This window comes from Falco cherrug, chromosome 2 (genome assembly GCF_023634085.1).
Source record: "Falco cherrug isolate bFalChe1 chromosome 2, bFalChe1.pri, whole genome shotgun sequence".
NCBI lineage: Eukaryota > Metazoa > Chordata > Aves > Falconiformes > Falconidae > Falco > Falco cherrug.
Window position 1 is genome coordinate 74895369 of NC_073698.1, and position 18167 is coordinate 74913535.

The following is an 18167-nucleotide window of genomic DNA, read 5'->3' on the forward strand; positions in this document are numbered from 1 at the left end:
AACGGAACAAACTCCTCTGAGTATTTTTGGTCATATGAATATTATTGGGATTATATAGATCCAATTCCAGTAGATGGAAGCAAGTTGAAGGTTAATAAATGTAAGTATTATGTAGTAGGTGCTAATCTGCTACAGGAAGAATGTTGCATAGCTTGTCTCACTGACTTATTCTTTATTTTCCTTTCAGTAGAGACCGTGCTGGGTTATATGTGCATGGTTTGTATGGATGGGTGTCTGCCTTCCAAACTGACTGTGCTCTAACAGCAGCTATTACTAATACTGAAGCCTTTTGCTTTATCTTACAGTATTTGAAACTATAAGACTGCTGATACTATACTCTTATTTAGAAGGACAGATTATTTTTTAACCGTTTGCTAAGTGGAAACCTAATGACTTGGAAATTTGTAGTTTGGGGTGTTATGTTACCTGTATGCTACCATCAGAAAAGTTGACTGAACAAGCAGAGATTTTCATAAGGCTGTTGTGGTTTCATCCTGGGAGGTAATGCTGACATTACAACTGATAAGCATTCAAAACCTTGGTATAAGAAGAAGTGTATGTTTCTGACAGAAACAGCAAGCTGAGAACATACTCTGTTATGTTTCCTCCTTTGGTTTACTGCTACTGAACTGTAAGATAAAGTAATAATATATATTATTGTCATAATATTTTATTGCCGTGGAAGCTGATTCTGCTGGGTGTAGAAGTTTGGTTTTGAAGTATATAAGATGAAATAGCATTCACCAAATTCACCCTGCGACAGTTAATTTCATTTCACACTGGTTTTGCACAATGAGATAACAATGTCTTTTTATGGTTACTTAAAGTGGCAAATATTTTTTTTTTCCTACTGTAACTGCATTGGTTAATCTTGATAAGATAAAATGACAAACTGTCATGAGGGATTAGCTTAACTGAGTATAGTTAGTTGGATGGACTGACAAAGAACAAGGGAGAGTGGGCATGTTTGAGTCGCTTAGGCTATTAGGCAGCATTTTCCCTCGATTTCTGCCAAGTCTCTACCTATGGTTGTGTCATCATTTGACAAAGACATGGGCTTTACTGGTTGCTATTTTGTTTACTGAAGACAGCTACAACTGTTCAGATGTGGTTTCAGAGAATAAAATTGCTTTCCTCAAGGTCATTGTAGTGATCTAGTCTGTAAGAAAAATGTGATAGTCTTTCAGAATACTTCTGTGTCTCTCTAATAGTGCACAAAACCGTCTAATAGTGAAGACTGAACTGGACAGTGCTAGGAGCTTCATGTCCTTCACTTTCCTTATGAGAGCAAGAATAAGAAAAGGCAGCAGAAACATTTATTCTGCATTGCTTCTAGAAAAGCTTTTCTGTCCACTGATGAGCCCAGCGTTTATTGCCTCCAAACTTAGAGCACCATATCTTGGAGAAGGTGATGTAAATATCCACATCCTTCTATATATAAAATCTTGTTCCATAATACTGTAGAGCAACATTTGGGGCTTCTGGAATCAGGCAGATTATGAGCAGCAACAGCTTCTCTAATTTTAAAGTTAGGGCAGATTATTACCCCCCCAGTTCTACTAGGGAAACCCCAAACTGCAGAGTTAAGCTACCTGTAAGTCCCTGACGTGGCTGGCTTAGCAAAAAAATAAAATCAGGAATCTAACCTTTCCATTTTTTTCTCATTAATAACACCTTTCTAACATTTGGGTTGCCTGATACATGATAGAGGTGGAGTTTGTGTTAAGAGCATTTCCCTCCATGGCAATGCATAGGATATTTCTCGTTACCTAGCTGCCTGTTTTCTTGAAACTTTTTTTAAAAAAAAAGTAGAAATTGTGTTTCTGAGAGAAGGTGCTCACTCTCTGTTAAACTTAATTGAAATTTGTTGATAGTTTCATGGAGGAAACTACCACACACATGTGTGAGTGCTTATGAGTGATCTCATAAGCCTTACTTCCATTAAAAAGCAGAGTAAGCCGATTTCTTACTGATTTTTGTATTTATTTATTTATTGTTTCCCTCTAAAGAAGTAGAAAAGCCTGCCACCTTTCAGGTCTTTTATATTCTAATGAGATGATTTATGCAATCATACTTTGTGTTTATGTATCTTATCTGCTCCTACAATAACTCCAACTTGATCTAGTTACAATGGAGCGGAGGCCTCAAAGATATGAAATATCTGCAAGTTCCTACAGCTGGTGGCTAGATAATAGAGGAAAAACATGGTGAATGAAGACCTTTAGCGACAAAAAGGCTGCAGGGTGAGATCATGCACCACTGGGGACACCAAAGGAAATCACCTTTGGGCTCAGCTTTGGGAAACAAAGCTGCAGGAAAACAAGCTTCTGTATTTTAGCTGCTCAGCTCCCAGGCAAAGAAGAAAGATGCAAGTGTAGGGTTTGGGATGTACTTTTTTTTTCCCCTCAGCAGGTTAATGTTAAGGCAGTTCCCCGGGGCAGCTGTTATGTATGATATTTCTAGGTAGCATGTCACGATGGAGTTCTGCTCCATGATTTGTGTCTTTTGAAAAGCCCACATTGGCTGCACCAATTTCTAAACTAAAAATGTTGGTTTGTTTTCTGACAGCCAGGGAAGTGAAACTGTTTTTCTTTGGTTTGGTTTTGGTTTGTTTGATGGTGGGTTTTTTTGCTTTCTATAAAAGTAGACATTTTTCCATGTCAGCAGTCTAGGAGGAATGAGGACTGCATCATCTTCATACTTTTATTGTTCCTTCTCCAAATACCAGTGAGAGAACAGTGAGTTACAAGTTACAAAGAAAACATCAAAGGAAATAATTCCATGGTTAGTTTTTTCCTTGTTTTGAATAAAGGCAACATCAAGCAATGAATACACTTTGTAGGTTTTCCTGTTTGCATAATATTTACGTTTTGATACCTTCAGAAGCCACTGTTGGGATTACTGTTTTCATGTGCTTGGAAGTATGTAGACGAAGTAAGTTCAGCAAGACCTTGCACTTTGTGCTGAAGATGAGGTGTGATAAATGTAGGACATTTCCAGGATGACAATAACTGCTGTATTGATGTTCCAGAGGGCCTCTGCTGGTTGACTGCAGTGGGACCTGAGCATTTGTTTAGGTGCATTGCTGAACCAGCCCAAATGAATCATACGGTCATCATAACCCCTGGGATGGGATTATAGCTCCCTAATTGTTTTGTCTGGTTTGGTTTTGGGTTTTTTTATTTAATGTAAAACAGAGACCTGAATCTCTGCACTTTCTTTCCTCTGTTGTGTGGCTTGTCCCTGAAGCATTGTGAGAGTGCGTTTGTTGCATAAAAATGAGTCTAAATCCAGCTGTAAAGTCATGGTCTTGCCTTCTGTTAATAGTGTTGTGCAGCTCTCTCTGTTTCATATAAAAATAATAAAAAGCTTAATTGACACATGAACTAATACGCTATTTAAAAAAATATAGACACACACACACACACAAAAGGTAACTGTAAAATGTAGCAATAGAAAAGCCTTTTATAGATTGGTAAAACGTTATCCCGGTTTAAAATAAAAATCCTAATTGCAGAACTTTAAAAACAGGAAGTTTCCATTTAGCCCTCAAGAGTTCAGACTCCTCCTGAGACCTGGAGTATATTTGATTAGCTTCAGTGAATTCCATTAATCATATTAAAACTGCTTTTAAAAGATGAAACCAAAATAGTTCTGATAGGGAATTCTATAAAAACAAAGTCTTCATTTCTGTCCCGATGGCTTTGAACACTTCAAAACTTTAAGCTTTTGAAAATATCCCTTGACTGTGAGCTTGTTTGTTTTAAGAGAAGCCCCCTAATTCTGCCTTGAGGAGTTGGGGTAGACAAGTAGCACCCCACTGCTTTTTCCCATAATAAGTTTGGGAAGAGCAGGTCAGAATATTGGCCCTCACGTGCTAATTTACCATCCTCTGAATTAAAGCTCAGTAAAGCCTTTTTAACATAGGAAGAATAAAATAAGCTGACACTCTACATACTTATTTCCCAGTAGCCCTGACAAAACTCCGCTTTCTGGTAAGACTCCGGCTGGGTCAGCTCTAGTTTTAGGTTTAAAAGGAGCTGGGATAATTCCCCCTAATGTTTTTGTGGCTCTGATGACAACACGTTCTGAACTTTTTCACAAAGAAACACCTAATCAAACGTATTGGACCCGTTTCAAAGAACACAATGTTTTCTGTCCTTTCAGATGGAAGATTTATTTTATCTTGGTCAATATTTGTCTCTGAAGTCAATGACCCTTCTTTTTCTCCTCAGTCTAAGTGAGTAACTGGTTATGAATTCAGGGCGTTTCTTGACTTGTGCCCTGCAGAACACCCAACATTTTCAAGGCTTTAACTTGGACATTCATGACCCCCACACTGGTCCCAGGAAGGAACATTTTTGAAACAGTGATCAAATGTGCCACTGTGGCAGGAGCAGATTCATGGCATCTAGCAGCGAGCCTGTAACTGTGCAGTAATTGGCACAGCACTGCAGCCTTCAGTCATCAAAGAGCCAGCTCCCTTCTCTCCCCCAACCACCTCATGCTCCCATTAGCATTGGCCACCCAGATCAGGGATCAGTTCATCTTTTATTTCTCCTATTAATTAAAAGAAGTTTTCCTCTGAATCAAGGATAACAGCAGTGGCAGTGTCTTAGGTTGGTTTAAACCAGTTGTGAACCCGTATTTCAGTGCTAGGAATCCACTTACGTGTTCCTTAAACAAACAACTTGGTCCTGATAAAGTAGGCTTCATTTTGAACTATTTTATGATGATTACAGAAGCATTGCAGCTGAACAGGGGAAGGTTCACATTCTCTTCCGCTGGACTGATGTGCTGTAAGGGTCACAGGCACTTCTCAACAAGCTTTCCTTGGTATTTCTCTTGGTAAAAAATGTTTTCAAGGCTAGAATTCCCTTCCTAAAAGGATCATCTTAAAGATCATGGGCTGTTGTACTTTTTCACTTAAGAGCAGGATTTGGCTGTACACTAAGCAGTAACAGCTCATTCTTGAGTACCACACTGCTTACTGCACTGTGATTTTGTAAAAGGATCTGTGTCCTCTGCAAAGAGATGGAACTGTGAAAACCATCCTGAGTGCTCAGTATTACCTTTTCAGTATATGCACACTACTAGTCACAATCACACTTAACTAGATTTTTTTTTTTGATCCTCTCCCCCAGCCCTGGCCATTCACTGTTAGAATAAACTGCTAGGAGGCTCTGAAGACTATTGAAGAACTGGCACTCAGATTCCACTCTCTAAAACGTTTCATTGAATTAATTAAATGACACACCTTTCTTAGAGATCATAAATTATATTGCTGTGTTTTATATTTGCTACGGTACCAGTGACAGAATTACTGTGTTGTGTCCACAGATTCTATTGTCATAGCCTTTTGGGTTGGTCTTGCTGCGTTTGTGACGTTTCTTTTCCTTATTTTACTGTATATGTCTCGCTCTGGATCAACTCCAGTAAAGTAAGTACAACCAGAGATAAAGTAAGTATAGATCAGTGATAAAATAATCTGCGCGAAACATTCATTCACTGCTTCAGGTGATCCAGAAATTACATACAACATTTATAATTGCATACAGAGATGACACTTTTTATGTCACTATTTGGTTTGAGTGTCTCAGCCCGCAGCTATTCACTCACTGTTTGTATTAATCACCTGGATAAAAATAAATCCATAACTGATGAGGTTTGCGGGTGACAGAAATACGGAGGGAACAGTAGACCACAAGGATAGGCAGAGCAGTCTGAACCGCTTCCTATGCTGGCAAACAAGCATGCGTTTTACTCGTGCCAGCTATCCAGGTTGCATACTATGGAAGTAAGGGTGTTTTACACACAGAATGGGAAAGTACCTCCTGTAAACCACACCTTCAGAAGGGAGTAGGAAGCATGGTGGTAAAGCAGATGAACACAAGCTCCCAAAGCAATTCTGTAAGCCCTGATCAAATTAAGAGAAAATCTATTAGTGAGATCAGGAAGACAGTAGTATGCACGCCACTGCATAAATCATCTCAGGAATGTTGTACTTGTGTTTTAAAGAAACTGGGAAGAATCAGGAAAAACTGATTTGAGTTCCAGGAACACATCCTACAGTGAGAGAAATCAAATCAATTCGTTTCTCAAGGAGCAGTGGCTCAAAGATGCTCCTTGTGAACTGCCTGCATCTTTTAGAATGCTTGTGTCCAATTCAAGAGCCCCGTAACCATCAAATAGTAAAGCACCGTACTAAAATGAAATGGCTGGAAGCTGATGATGTTACACAAAGTCATATGTACCACATATTTTATGTGAGGGTAATGATTTACTGGAACAATTTAGAGTAGAATATTAAATGGGTTGTGATTAATTCTTTTTTTGACTTGATGACTGAACATCTGAAAAACATGCATTTGTATTCATCTAAAAATTACTGTGAAGAGCTTATGGTCTGTTATTCTCTGGTATGTTATGCAGAAGGTTAGGCAAGCTGCTTTCTTGCCTGAAATAGGCGTATCACTCAGTCCCAAGACACTTTTAAGTTCTTGTAGGTTAAATTAACTCAATGAAATTACTGATTTTTAATTGGCTGAAGATGTGGGCAAATTTTCCTTTGTTTTTGTTTTGCAAATCCTGGCAGGAGTATGACAGTACTTTCCTTCTCAAAGATGGCCCATATCTGAACTTGTGTCCTTCAGCACAGTAAGCCCACAGTAAAACTACACATACACTTGGAGAGAGTATTAATCACTTGGAAGTGTGGTTGTGAAATTACTTGAAACACCTGTCCGCCATGGGTGTGTAGCATTCACAGTACTAGTCAGCTTAGGAGTGAGACAACATGGTCAAACTGGGCTTTCTGTTGGAGTAGAATTTCCTGGAATTAGCCTCGGGCCTTTTCATTAGTGATCAAACTTTACAGGTGTGATTCTGTCACTCTCACTTGAGTACCTTGATTTAAATTTCAGCAGAGTATTATTCGACTTTAGGGTGATAAGTTGGGTCTGAGCTAGTGAGTAGCCTAGTAAATCGCAATAGCTTCTTTGGGCTCAGGCTGCACGCAGCATAGCTGGCTCTACAGGAAGAGATCCCAGAGCCCCATGTTCGTGTCATCTAGACTGTTTTTACAGCTGAGCTTGACAAAACAGGGAAATATCCTCCAGTGGCAGACTGACGGAACAGCTAACCTACGCTAGTAGAGTGTTGCCGTCTGAAACCTCCATGACTGAAAAGAGAGGCTGCATAAACACCGCATTGTTGACAGGCACGTCCCTGGTCTCTGAAAAGATTGTAGACCTTGTCCTGCGAAGGTAGCTGTAGTGGATGTGCCTGGTGGAGATGCAGCGCCCGCTGACGTGCAGCCCCCACACATTGAATGGGAATGTAATTCCAACGCTGCCTGTGATTTTGAACTTTGTTTAAGGACAGGTTTGCGTTTGCAGCTTTCTACATTTGGTTTACTTTGTTTGCTGCTAGTTTTTCTGGCAAACACGTTCTATGCAAACAAGGATGCATTTGCCCACTGCTCCTCCTAATCTGACCAGGATGCAGAAAATTCAGCTCAGCAGATTAGGCAGAGGTTCAAGATTAGGTCACAAACAAGCAGAGGGAATCAAGTATAATATGGCAGTAAAAAGAAGCACTAATATTCTGATTTATTGGCACCCTAAGGTCTCTGGCATGCTCACAAAAGGTGACAACAATAAAAAAGGCAACGCACCCAAATAAACCACAAAGCAAGAGGCAAGTGAGCAATACAAGAAACACATGGAAATGAACATAAAATACATAAAATTACAGGGTAACAGAGAGGCATGTTCCCATTAGTTTACTGTTCCTAAAAAGATGGCAAGAGATGTCTATATACATTAAGATCTCAGCGTGTTTGGAAGGCTTAAACAAAAGTATTATTTTTTTTAATTTTTCACTTTTGCATCATGTTACTGAATGAAATACTTGAATTTAAAATATCCATATTTATCCCTAATGTGTTCAGTTTTGCTCATCAAAAGAGCTGTTGTGATCAAGGCAAGTCTAGGAATGTTTTGCGGAGAGCCTAGGAATCATTAATGGAAAGCAGTATTGAATGAGATTTGCTTTTCACCCTGTCTTACCATTTTTCTAGGCTTGAAACATACTGTAAGAAAACAATTTTAGAACTGGAGAGGCTACTTACCCCCCGACCCCCCCTGCAAAACTTGCCCTTTTTGATTGCGTTCCATTTGATTTTTAACGCCTGCTGCAATTACACTTCCCCCAGCTCCAGGAATAAAACAAAGTGGGGTGTCCGAAAGAAGTTCTTCCTGTTAACCTCCACCATCCTCCCCTGTCGTCGCCTTTGTTACATCATCCATCCATTACCCTTGGCACCACGATCATCTAATTTCTGTATTGAAATCTCCTGTCTCTTTTCCCATGATTAATTCTGATACATTCACCCTACAAACGTACATACACGTCACTGGTCAAGGCTGGAGAACTTTTACCTTCACTGGTTCTGTGCTCATCCATCTGTCAAGTCCAGGGGCATATAGGGCAACGTGTACTCTTCCAGCTTGCTCAACCGCCTGGTGAAAGGAATGTGCTTTCAAGTCTAGCAGTTCAGAGGGGTGCACCTTCTTGCTTCAGTTGGCTGTCGAGCAAACCCCCGTTGCCATGTCAGCTGTCTTTATTGTCAGCTGGACCTCTGTGGGGTCCCTGAAGGTTACATTTTGGCCTTGCATAACAGGCAGGAATTATATCTCTTCCACTGCTGTGTAAACCAAGGTCTTACTATTTTGGCAAGGGTGTGCCACCCACTACAGTACTGTCTGCTGATCTCCACTTGCATATGCACGCAGAAAAGAAGTCAGTGTCAAAATGTCTTCTGAAAGGCATATGCAACAACTAGATTACTTATGCCACAGCATAATCCTTAGACACTGAGATGTCTTGAACCTGAATCCATGATCTGATTGCACCACAGTCTTCTCTGCAATACAAAGTAATTTGGTGCCAAGTCAGATGAGTGAGTCTGGGAGATGGGGGAGGGCTGATGCTTGCAAGAGAGCTGCAGCAAGGAATCCATGTCCCAGTTCCTTTTGTCACCATTACGCTATGCCTACAGAAATAAGAAAAAAAGGTCTGGGCCATGGGACCAATTACTTCAAACCCAACAGCATGCCAAGGCGGTTGATTACCACACTGCTGTAATCAAGAGCCAGTATTAACATTTGCTTCAATTGTGTTTTTTACCATCCAAAATGATACAGAAAAATGAGCATTAGTGGATGGGGACAGTTCCCGGCCAAGGCTTAAACTTCATGCAGTGAAAGGGGGGCAGGGAAAGTTTCTCCCTGGACGCCTCAAGAGGACACACGGGTTTCCCATGCGTTTCGGTGGAGGCTCTGCATTCCTGACAGCCGTGACTCAGACCACTGTGGACATCCAAAATCTTTGCTTTCCTATCAAACAGTGTAATGTAGAGAAAAAAAATAATTGGGTACCCAGAGACTTGGAAGATCTGCATGTCTTATCCCTTGTCCACATTTCTTGCTGTCATAGTAGCCTCAGAGAGGCTCAATCAAGGGACTCTGGACTCCTTGGCAGCATGAGCTTTGCTGGCTTCAGACAGATTTCTTACAATGAGAAACTCAATCCAGTGTCCATTTTTTCCCCTGACTACCACCAACTTCTACCCAACATTTCTGGGGCGCATGGTAACATAGCCTGAGGATACAGTTTGCCGGACATGTAGGAGCTGGCTTCAAAACACTTGTTCTACAGCCAGCCTTCTTCTCTATTTGCAGGTGAGTTTCCTTCACGGACAGACGGATGACCACTGATTTGGTGGACAGGCTGTACAATGTCCATGTGCTCTTTCAATTTTTTGCTCTGTCCAGATCAATTGCAACAGCTGCTTCATTCCTGGAACTGGGGAACTCATTTGGATATTTGACAGCTCAGGGGTTTTAGTCCCTAGGACAGAAAAAAAATCTATAGCAATATCCTAGTTCTCACGTGAGGGCAGATAATTTTCAGAAGGCTTTTTTTTTTTTTTAGCTTATGTTCAAGACTGTAATAATCATTAGTGAATAATATAACCACCATATATTGCAATAACAGAAAAGTACCAATTCCTGTACACAAAGGCAGCGATTCTGACCCTCAAGGCACCATATTTCTCCAGATGACACTAAGACACATCATAGCTTTACTTGGGCATGCTACCTTGTCTTTGGGGAGAGGAAGGCCTTTTCAATGCTATAGTAAGAAGATCCTCATGATCTGGCTAAGCAGACCATGACCCTGTTTTCTGCTTTCTCATGGCAGGTGCTTCTCTTCTCTACTTTGTTCAGCCCTCTCTTCCCTACCACGGTAGACTCTTTCCTGGAATCAAAGTAATTTGTCTGTCTATAAAGTCGTTTAAAAGATACTCAACTGTGACCTCTACCTACCGTGTCTCACTAGAGATAACCATGTATTCTGACACTCCGGTATCTTGGAACTTCCTAGCCAAGACTCGCTAAATGCTCAGAAAGAGCCTGGTTTCTCAGGGGTACTTAAATCTCATGGTTGGTACTCTCACAAGACCAGTATTTGAGATCTACATGACTTGTCTGCATAGATTACAGCATCTTTCCTTGTGTCAGAAGAAGCTGAGACAGCTAAGACTTTACAGCTGGCTTCCCATATACCGTGTGCCTGGGGATCCATCCCAATTTCTCCCCAGTGCAGTTTCTGAATTTAATCTCAAACAGCAGGTTTTCTCCCCGATGCAGTTTCTGAATTTAATCTCAAACAGCAGGTAATAAATCTTGCTATTCTTGAGCCTCTGGTTTTAAGGGATAAACCTGTCTTTGACACCTCCATCATTACGAGAACGTTCTCTTTTTGTGTTGACAGAACCAGCTCCCTTTGATGTGAGCAGCTGTCAGACCCACAGGAGCAGAGGCTGTAAAAATGGTTCACCATGAGCTGTCAAAGCCTGTTACAAGACTTCGGTCAGCAGAACTCAAATTGTCTTCACAGGAAGGTGTTCTCACTCCTGTCATCTAAAGAAACATGCTTTGTACCTTTTAGCAGGTATCATGCCACTGGGGAGAAGCCTGGGATTGGTATCACACTTGGCAGGATGGTGCTGGCGTTGTTCAGAGATACCACATCTCCAAGTGACAACTAATGGGCTGGGGTTTTCTTTAGCACCAGCCACTGTGTAAACGCTTGTGTGAAATCAAAGCCAGGAATAGAGGTTGCTTACCAGTAGCCAGTGTCCCTCCAGAAATCCCATGCACTGAGACTCTGCAGTTGAGAGGACACCATTTGCTGGATGTGAGGTCAGAACATGCCCTGTTGTGGCTGCTGCTCAGATGTTCTCCAAGTCTGATGCCGCCAGGCAAACATCCATCCAGGGGGGCTGTGTTAGCATTAAGGTGCTCTCTGTTGCTTTCTGAAGTTCTTCCTAGTTCTTGCTCTTTCTCCTACAAACTGAAATGATGGGCCTTTTTGTTTTCAAACTGTTAAATGGTTTTAAATGACACAAAAAGGCTTCCATCTAATAGCGACCAGACAGACATTTACAAGTGACAGTCAAAAGAGTGAAATAATTCTTGAGCCATACATTCAAATAGTGTCCTATGAGCAACCATATTATCAAATTCAACTTTATTTCCTCAGAGGGTGCAGAATGCCTAGTCCAGGTAGATGGATGTCAGCTCACTCTCAAGGGATGTAAACCAAACCACAGACAACTTGTGCATTGGACGAGATTTGAGAGTGCTGCCCACTGAGGGCAGGGATGCAGGCTCCCGAAGTCTCTGCCCAGGTGCCAATACCTCTGCAGAGGAAAACAAGTTCTTATATTTATTATATTTCTCATTTCTGGTCAGTATTTCTCATTTCTTTGCCTAGTTAACTCACAATGCCTTGGCATTACATTGTGGCTTAACCAATAAACTTCTTCAATAAAATTGGGGTTTAAACATGTATTTGCATTAAAAAATATTAATATTTGTTCATTAATGAAGAATGCCAAAAAGTGATCACTGTGGATAGACAATGTGATAAATACAAGAAATTTTGGAACCGTAGTGTCACCTACTCCAGGCTTTCAAAGATCATGTCTGTCCGCAGAAACCCATGAATACAAAACTTCTCTACTTTTTTTTCTGAATATCTCAAGCTTTTCTGTGTGCCAAGATTCACCGTCTGTAGGGAGAACAGTTTATGAAAAATCCGCAGTTCTCAATGAAAAATATTACTTCCGCAGTTGAGGCTTTAAATGTAATATATTAATGTTGCTTGAATAGGTCCATGTTAGCTAGCTGCCCGGTCTGCGCTAGATGACTGTTTGCTCCTCCTTGTATCACTGTATCTGCATCTTCTGTGTCCTTCATTCAGAGCGACTTTACGTTTACTTCCACTGATGAAGGTGCTGAATAGGATCGGGTGCTTACGGAGCCCTGCTAGAAAAAGCCACAGTCAGAGGTGAATCTCCAGTTATTCTTTGAGAAGCCTTTTTCACGTAACACCTGGTTAATGGGGCTTGTGTATAGTTCTTTTTAAAGAAGGCAGTGTGGAATACTAAGTCAAACGCCTTGCTGCGGTTTAAACAGCTACATATAGGCAGCTACCTTTATCCTCCAAATTGTGTTCCCCTCAAAAAATGCCATCAGGCACTTATCACAGTACCTGCCGTTCTATAAAACCACACTGTCTGGAATTTGGTTTTTTGTCCTTTGAAATACTTTTCCGGTTGTATCTTATCTTAGCTTTAATTCCATGGTGTTGCCTGGGGCTGAGGTCAGTTGCACTGCCTTACAGTGACCTGGCTTGACCAGGTTTGCTCTCAGAGTGCTGGGACACTAGGGCTCTTCCAGCCTCCTCAAACTTCCCTGCTGTGCCAGGGATGGTTAACAATTAACAGGAGCCAGCCACAGTTCTCCTCAGACAGTCTCTGCGGCTCTGGGATGCAAGTTCTCCAGCTGATTTTGAAATATGGATAGCTAGCTGACGATAGTTACATACTTAATGGACTAGAAAGAAAACATCCTGTTTTGATGAGTACTTTTGTCTACTTCTGTCAAACTGTGAAAGGAGACATTGTCTTGACTATGCCTGCATCATGGCAAAGAAAACCCCAAATCTGCCTGCCTGTGCCGGGCCTGTTGCTGAGGTTTCAGGGTTTTGTTTTGGTTTTTAAGCAAAACCCCTGTTGTGTTAGTCTTGTCAGGCACAGATATTTTAAGCTTTCATTAGCAATTAATCAATAAAAATTTGAAGTTCTGAAGTTTATATTTCCCTTTTTCCAAAGAATTATTAAAAATATTTATTTTCTTTTCCATCCCATTTACCTTACCTTAGTTTTTAGATTTTGGTCGTTACATTTATCTAGCCACTGAAACACTAGCTTTTAGTCAATGATGTTTTCTTTCTCATCTCTGAAGCCATGGCTCCCAGACATTAATAAGACTGTTCAAATTTTTTCCATTTTCGTTCTCACTTTTGGGTTACATTTTTCTTCCCAGTAAAATTTTCCTCCCCACCTTTGAAGCCCTAAGGACACAGTTGTACTTGGGATCTTGCATTCAGCCATATTGGATGGAACTTTCTGCTTCTAAGCCAGGACTCATCTGCTTTTCATTTTTTAAGGGTGAAGTTTGGGAAGCTGCTGGGAAGGAGGCTCAGGGAGAAGGAGGCTCAGGAGAGGAGGGTACACTCTGCTGCCCTCATATCATCGCCCCCTCCACCCCACCACTAACTAGTTTTTGTGGCAGAACCATACGTCTTTGTATCATTATCATTTGTACACTAGAAATTTCTACCCTAGTCCTACCCAGCCCTTTTTAGGTCTGTCCCATTTTCTTGCTCAGATCCCCACTAGCCCTTAGAGCTGTCTTGCCTTTTCCCAACCCCAGTGTCAGAGAATCCCGAATATCATACGTCCCTCTTGTTCTTGCCCCCAGTGACACCCGTTCACAGTCACATAAAGCTTTTATCCCTCTTCTCTTCCCCAGGCACACCCTTGGCAGTTCCCTTCACCCTCAGTACACAGCAGGTCATAGCAAAGTTTCTAGTTCCCTCTTGAAAAATCCAGCTAAAGAACCAAGCTTCAGGGCTGGACTGAAGGTCCCATCTTGCTGGGGAAAGGGGGAGTCACCACGTATCAGGCACAGCTTGCACTTTTGCTGTCGGTCATGCTCCATTTCCAGGTAAGGATGTGATTCTCAAGGTGGATAAAGAGGGCTGAAGTCCACAAGTCTCTCTCGTGCTGGGTTCAATGTCTTTTGTCTTAGAAGAACCGTCTTCCATATTTTTTTAAATGTTGATAATGTACTTCCTTATGAAACTGCTGCTATCTGTCTTCCAGACAGATGTCCCTGATAACTACATTTTTGTTCTCTCCACACATTACAGACAAGTGATAGTAGGGAACCAGATAGAAGAAAGCAGTTCCACTGGTGAACAGCCTCGCTGCGATGCTCTCAGTAGCCCGTATTCAGATGTGGTTGCTTCTCAAACACCTACCTCCCTTTCAGATGAAACTGGCATTCATGGAAGGATCTGAGCCTGAATTAAAACTGGAACAGGTTAAACAAATCCAGCAGTACAGTTCTGCTGACTGCAGAGAAAAAAGCTCAGTGCTGTGACTGCCTATTAAACACTGGCACCGCAAACCTGAATGAGTTCAGGAGAAGAAAAAATGTCTTTCAACAAAGGACAAACCTGTAAAATCCTGGATGCTTAAGAGGAAGTCCTGAGGGCCGTATTTGAGCAACATGGCTGGAGTTGCCTGATCAGTATTTTAGATCAACATTTTAGATCATGATGACTGTAAAATTTCTCTCTCTTTTTAAAGCAAGGATTCAGCCTCAGACTCCTCTCCCAGTTACGTGGTGCGAAAGGTGTGCTGCCGGTTGAGTAGTTCTCAGCAAGAGCCATTTGGCTGACAGCAGGTTTACTCCTCCAGCAGAAAGTTTATGCCAGTTACGCCCCAAGTCGTGTAAAGAGTTCTGCCTTGCTGACCTGAATGCACACCAAGTCCTGGTATCCTCAGGGGTGTCTCTGCTGCATCACTTTTCACTGGGTTGTCTTGCTGTGGAAGCAAGCAGCACCCCGTTGATCTTACTGAACAGGCAGCATAACCAATATTCTTTATATTTCGTGAGAGCCACAAGTCATCTGTTTCTGGCTCTGTCCTCAGATCACACTCATCAGCTGCAACTTGGCGACATCTCCACTCGGTCATCCTCTGAAAAATGAGCAACAATGTCATGCACAATGTCAACAATAGAACTTTGCTTTTAGAAGGGTTATAACTTGCTTCACTAACTTAAAGCTCAGCAGTTCCCTCAAGGATAGAATATGCTTTTTATTTACTTTTCTATTGAAAAAATAGTTAGGTTACTTAAAATTTATTAAAAACACTGTTTTACCTAGAACAGCCTTTAAAGGCTAATGACATCACTAATTATCTCAAATGAGTGTCTTACTGAAGTCGTTAGCTTTACCTACTGCCCAGAAATACAATTTCACTATCAATAACCAATTACTTTTTGCTTCCATTTTGAAATGGTAGATCAAAAAAACCCGGTTAATATTGAACAATCTTGAAACGCATCTGCAAAGAGAAGTGTGTTTACCGTCTTTTATATGAAAGGAAAATGCTGGCAAAACCACAAATATGACGTCACATTTCTGCACGAGTTGCCTGCTTTCAGCTGGGGCTGACAAATATTTTAACAGAAGCTACAGTCCTCCGTGAAGGCCACAGCAGCTTTTTGGTGAGGTGGAGGGGATGGGTTTAGCTCAGCTGGACCAGAGTCAGAAGGGCCACTTGCACTCCTTCCCCCTTCTGTGGGCCTCTGCTCTCTCCACCTCTCCTCACCTGTGGAGCTCCACCAAACCCAGGCAGAACCAGGCGAAGGTCCATGAGAGGGTGAGGAACCCTTAAGAGCTCCAGGAAGCACAAAACCAGGACTGCAGAGTTGGGCTGAGGAAGGCAGCAAGAGCTGGAATAGATGTAAGGCTGCATATAGCTAGTTGCTGGGCTGAGGGCAACACAAAACTCATTTGAAACTTGAGGAGAAGCTGAAGAGATTCCACGTTCCCAAGCAGGCAGGAAGAGCTCCTATGGTGAAGTGCTGCCAGCGCAGCCTTACGCTGGTATAGGGAACGTGGGCTGTGATGTTACCAGAAAGTGGGTGGGTTGGGCTGCATTAAAAAAGCCTTTAACAGAAGAGACAGACCAGACCACCAGGCATGTGTTTGTATTGCGTTGGGATTGGTTTGAATCTTCAAATTTTTTGATCTCCGAGATAAACACTTCTGCAGTTTGCTTTCTGAGCAAACTGACTACTACTAGTGTTGGGTTTGGAAACCTGTCAAGGTGTAAAGTCTGTTGAGTCAGACTGAGTCACGGGCAGATGGAGAAAATGAGGAAAGGCTGCAGGAACTGAAGGTGCAACATGGACAGAGACATATCAGAGAACCAGCCATTTCCACCAGGCAACTCAGGTGGCCACAACAGCCTTCCCCTCCCCTTAGATACCTTTACCTTTTGCTAGAGCTCGGGTAGCTCCCGCAGGAGACATGAACCGGCTCCCCCGTTGGCACCAGCTCTCCTGCTGCAATCACACAGTATCACCAAAGACAGCCTGAAGAGGACCCAACATCTAGACCTATTTTCCTTCTCATGGATGCAGCAACTGCACTTTGATCCCTCCTGCAACATCCGCCTGCCCTGAGCTAGAACATCTCTCCCGCACCAGCTCTGTGCTGCCGGCGCAGCCTGCTCCAGCGCCCTCCTCCCCAGCTCACGACAGCCTTGTATCGCCCTGTTGTTCAGGATCCTCTTCTCTATGCATGGATTCCAAGGGGATTTCTGGAAGATGTGAATACTCCCATTTGTAACAACTTCATTAGTTGCACTGGAACATGACTCAAAGTACATAACCACTGAAAAGCCTTCCCCCCACCCCCCACCCCCAGATTACCTGGAAATGGAATGTATATAGCATGAAATACATATACAGTAATAAATAATATGCAAAATGCAAGCCTATCTTATAGCACCTAACTTGGGAGAGGGGGAGCGGGGGAGACAGAAAGGCATTTCCTTCTGTGGCATTTCCATACATGCCCAGCTCAAGGCCCTTCCAGTGCTTTGCTCTCCACAGTGAGCACTTCATTTCCCCTTCCCTCCCACTCCTCCCTTAACAGAGGCCTTCCCTCTACGCTCTGCAGCATTCACAGGTGGTTGAAGGGCTGCATCCACCAACCAACAGGGCGACCCAGATCAGTTCATGCTGCTGGTTCAAAGATGTAGTTGACTTCTATAAAAATGTTACCCCAAACCGCTGCCTCCATGAAAGCCACATAGTTCTGCCCCGCTGTTCACGCTGTGTGAAGTCCTCTCCTGCCAACATCTCAGATGTCCTTGTCTGGGCACCGGCACCAGCAGCCTCTTGCTGAGATCCATTTCAAATCCTGAGGAGCCCCACCTGCAACTCAAGCTGTACACGGTCTATACACCAGGGACAACAGGAAGCAGTACGTTCAGTATGTTTTCTGGGCTGTTGACTTCACTGAGGTTTTGTGAATTTTAAGTAAATGGCTTAAAAGGCCTGTCCTGGCAACGATTTCTGTGAGGGCAGCCCAGACTGCTGGGCCTGCTGCAGAGCGCTCTGGAGCTTCATCTGCATTGTCTCATCACAACAGCATCAGAGCGAGTAATGCGTTAAATAGTAGAACTCCTCGTTTTAAAACATAGGCCTATATATGGAGCAAGTTTTCCATTTCCAAACGCTCTTCACAATTTATTTTAATCAAGTCTAATTTCTTAAAATAATGACTTTATCTATAGAATTTATTAAAATGCATTTTGAATATGTTGGCAGTAATTCACATATACAAATCATTCAACTGCTAACCATCTACGGCTTTTAAAGATACTCGACCATTATTTCCAGGACTTCCTAATAATCCTTCCATTGCCACGTTACTAGAATATATTGATGCTCAGAGGCAGCGAGAGATGAAGCCTTATTTTTAAGTTCCCACATGCACAGCTACGTTGTCTTCACTGATAAGCACACAGGAGCTACGTATCCTTTACATGACAGACTAGTAAATTGTGAGCTCATTTGCATTCATTTTCTCCTTCTGTTTCCCAAACTACCATTTAAAAAAAGGAAAAGTGAGTGTGTATGAACAATCCTCTCCTCCCAACCTGG

General features: G+C 42.2%; 1 long non-coding RNA gene across 1 annotated transcript; it reads left to right on the top strand.

The window, feature by feature from the left end:
* The first annotated feature begins 11 nt into the window (after positions 1 to 11).
* LOC129735461 (uncharacterized) lies at positions 12 to 16991 on the top strand. The gene is made up of 2 exons (XR_008731139.1): positions 12 to 100; positions 15512 to 16991. It is a non-coding gene; the product is annotated as an uncharacterized LOC129735461 (long non-coding RNA).
* Positions 16992 to 18167: the final 1176 nt, after the last annotated feature.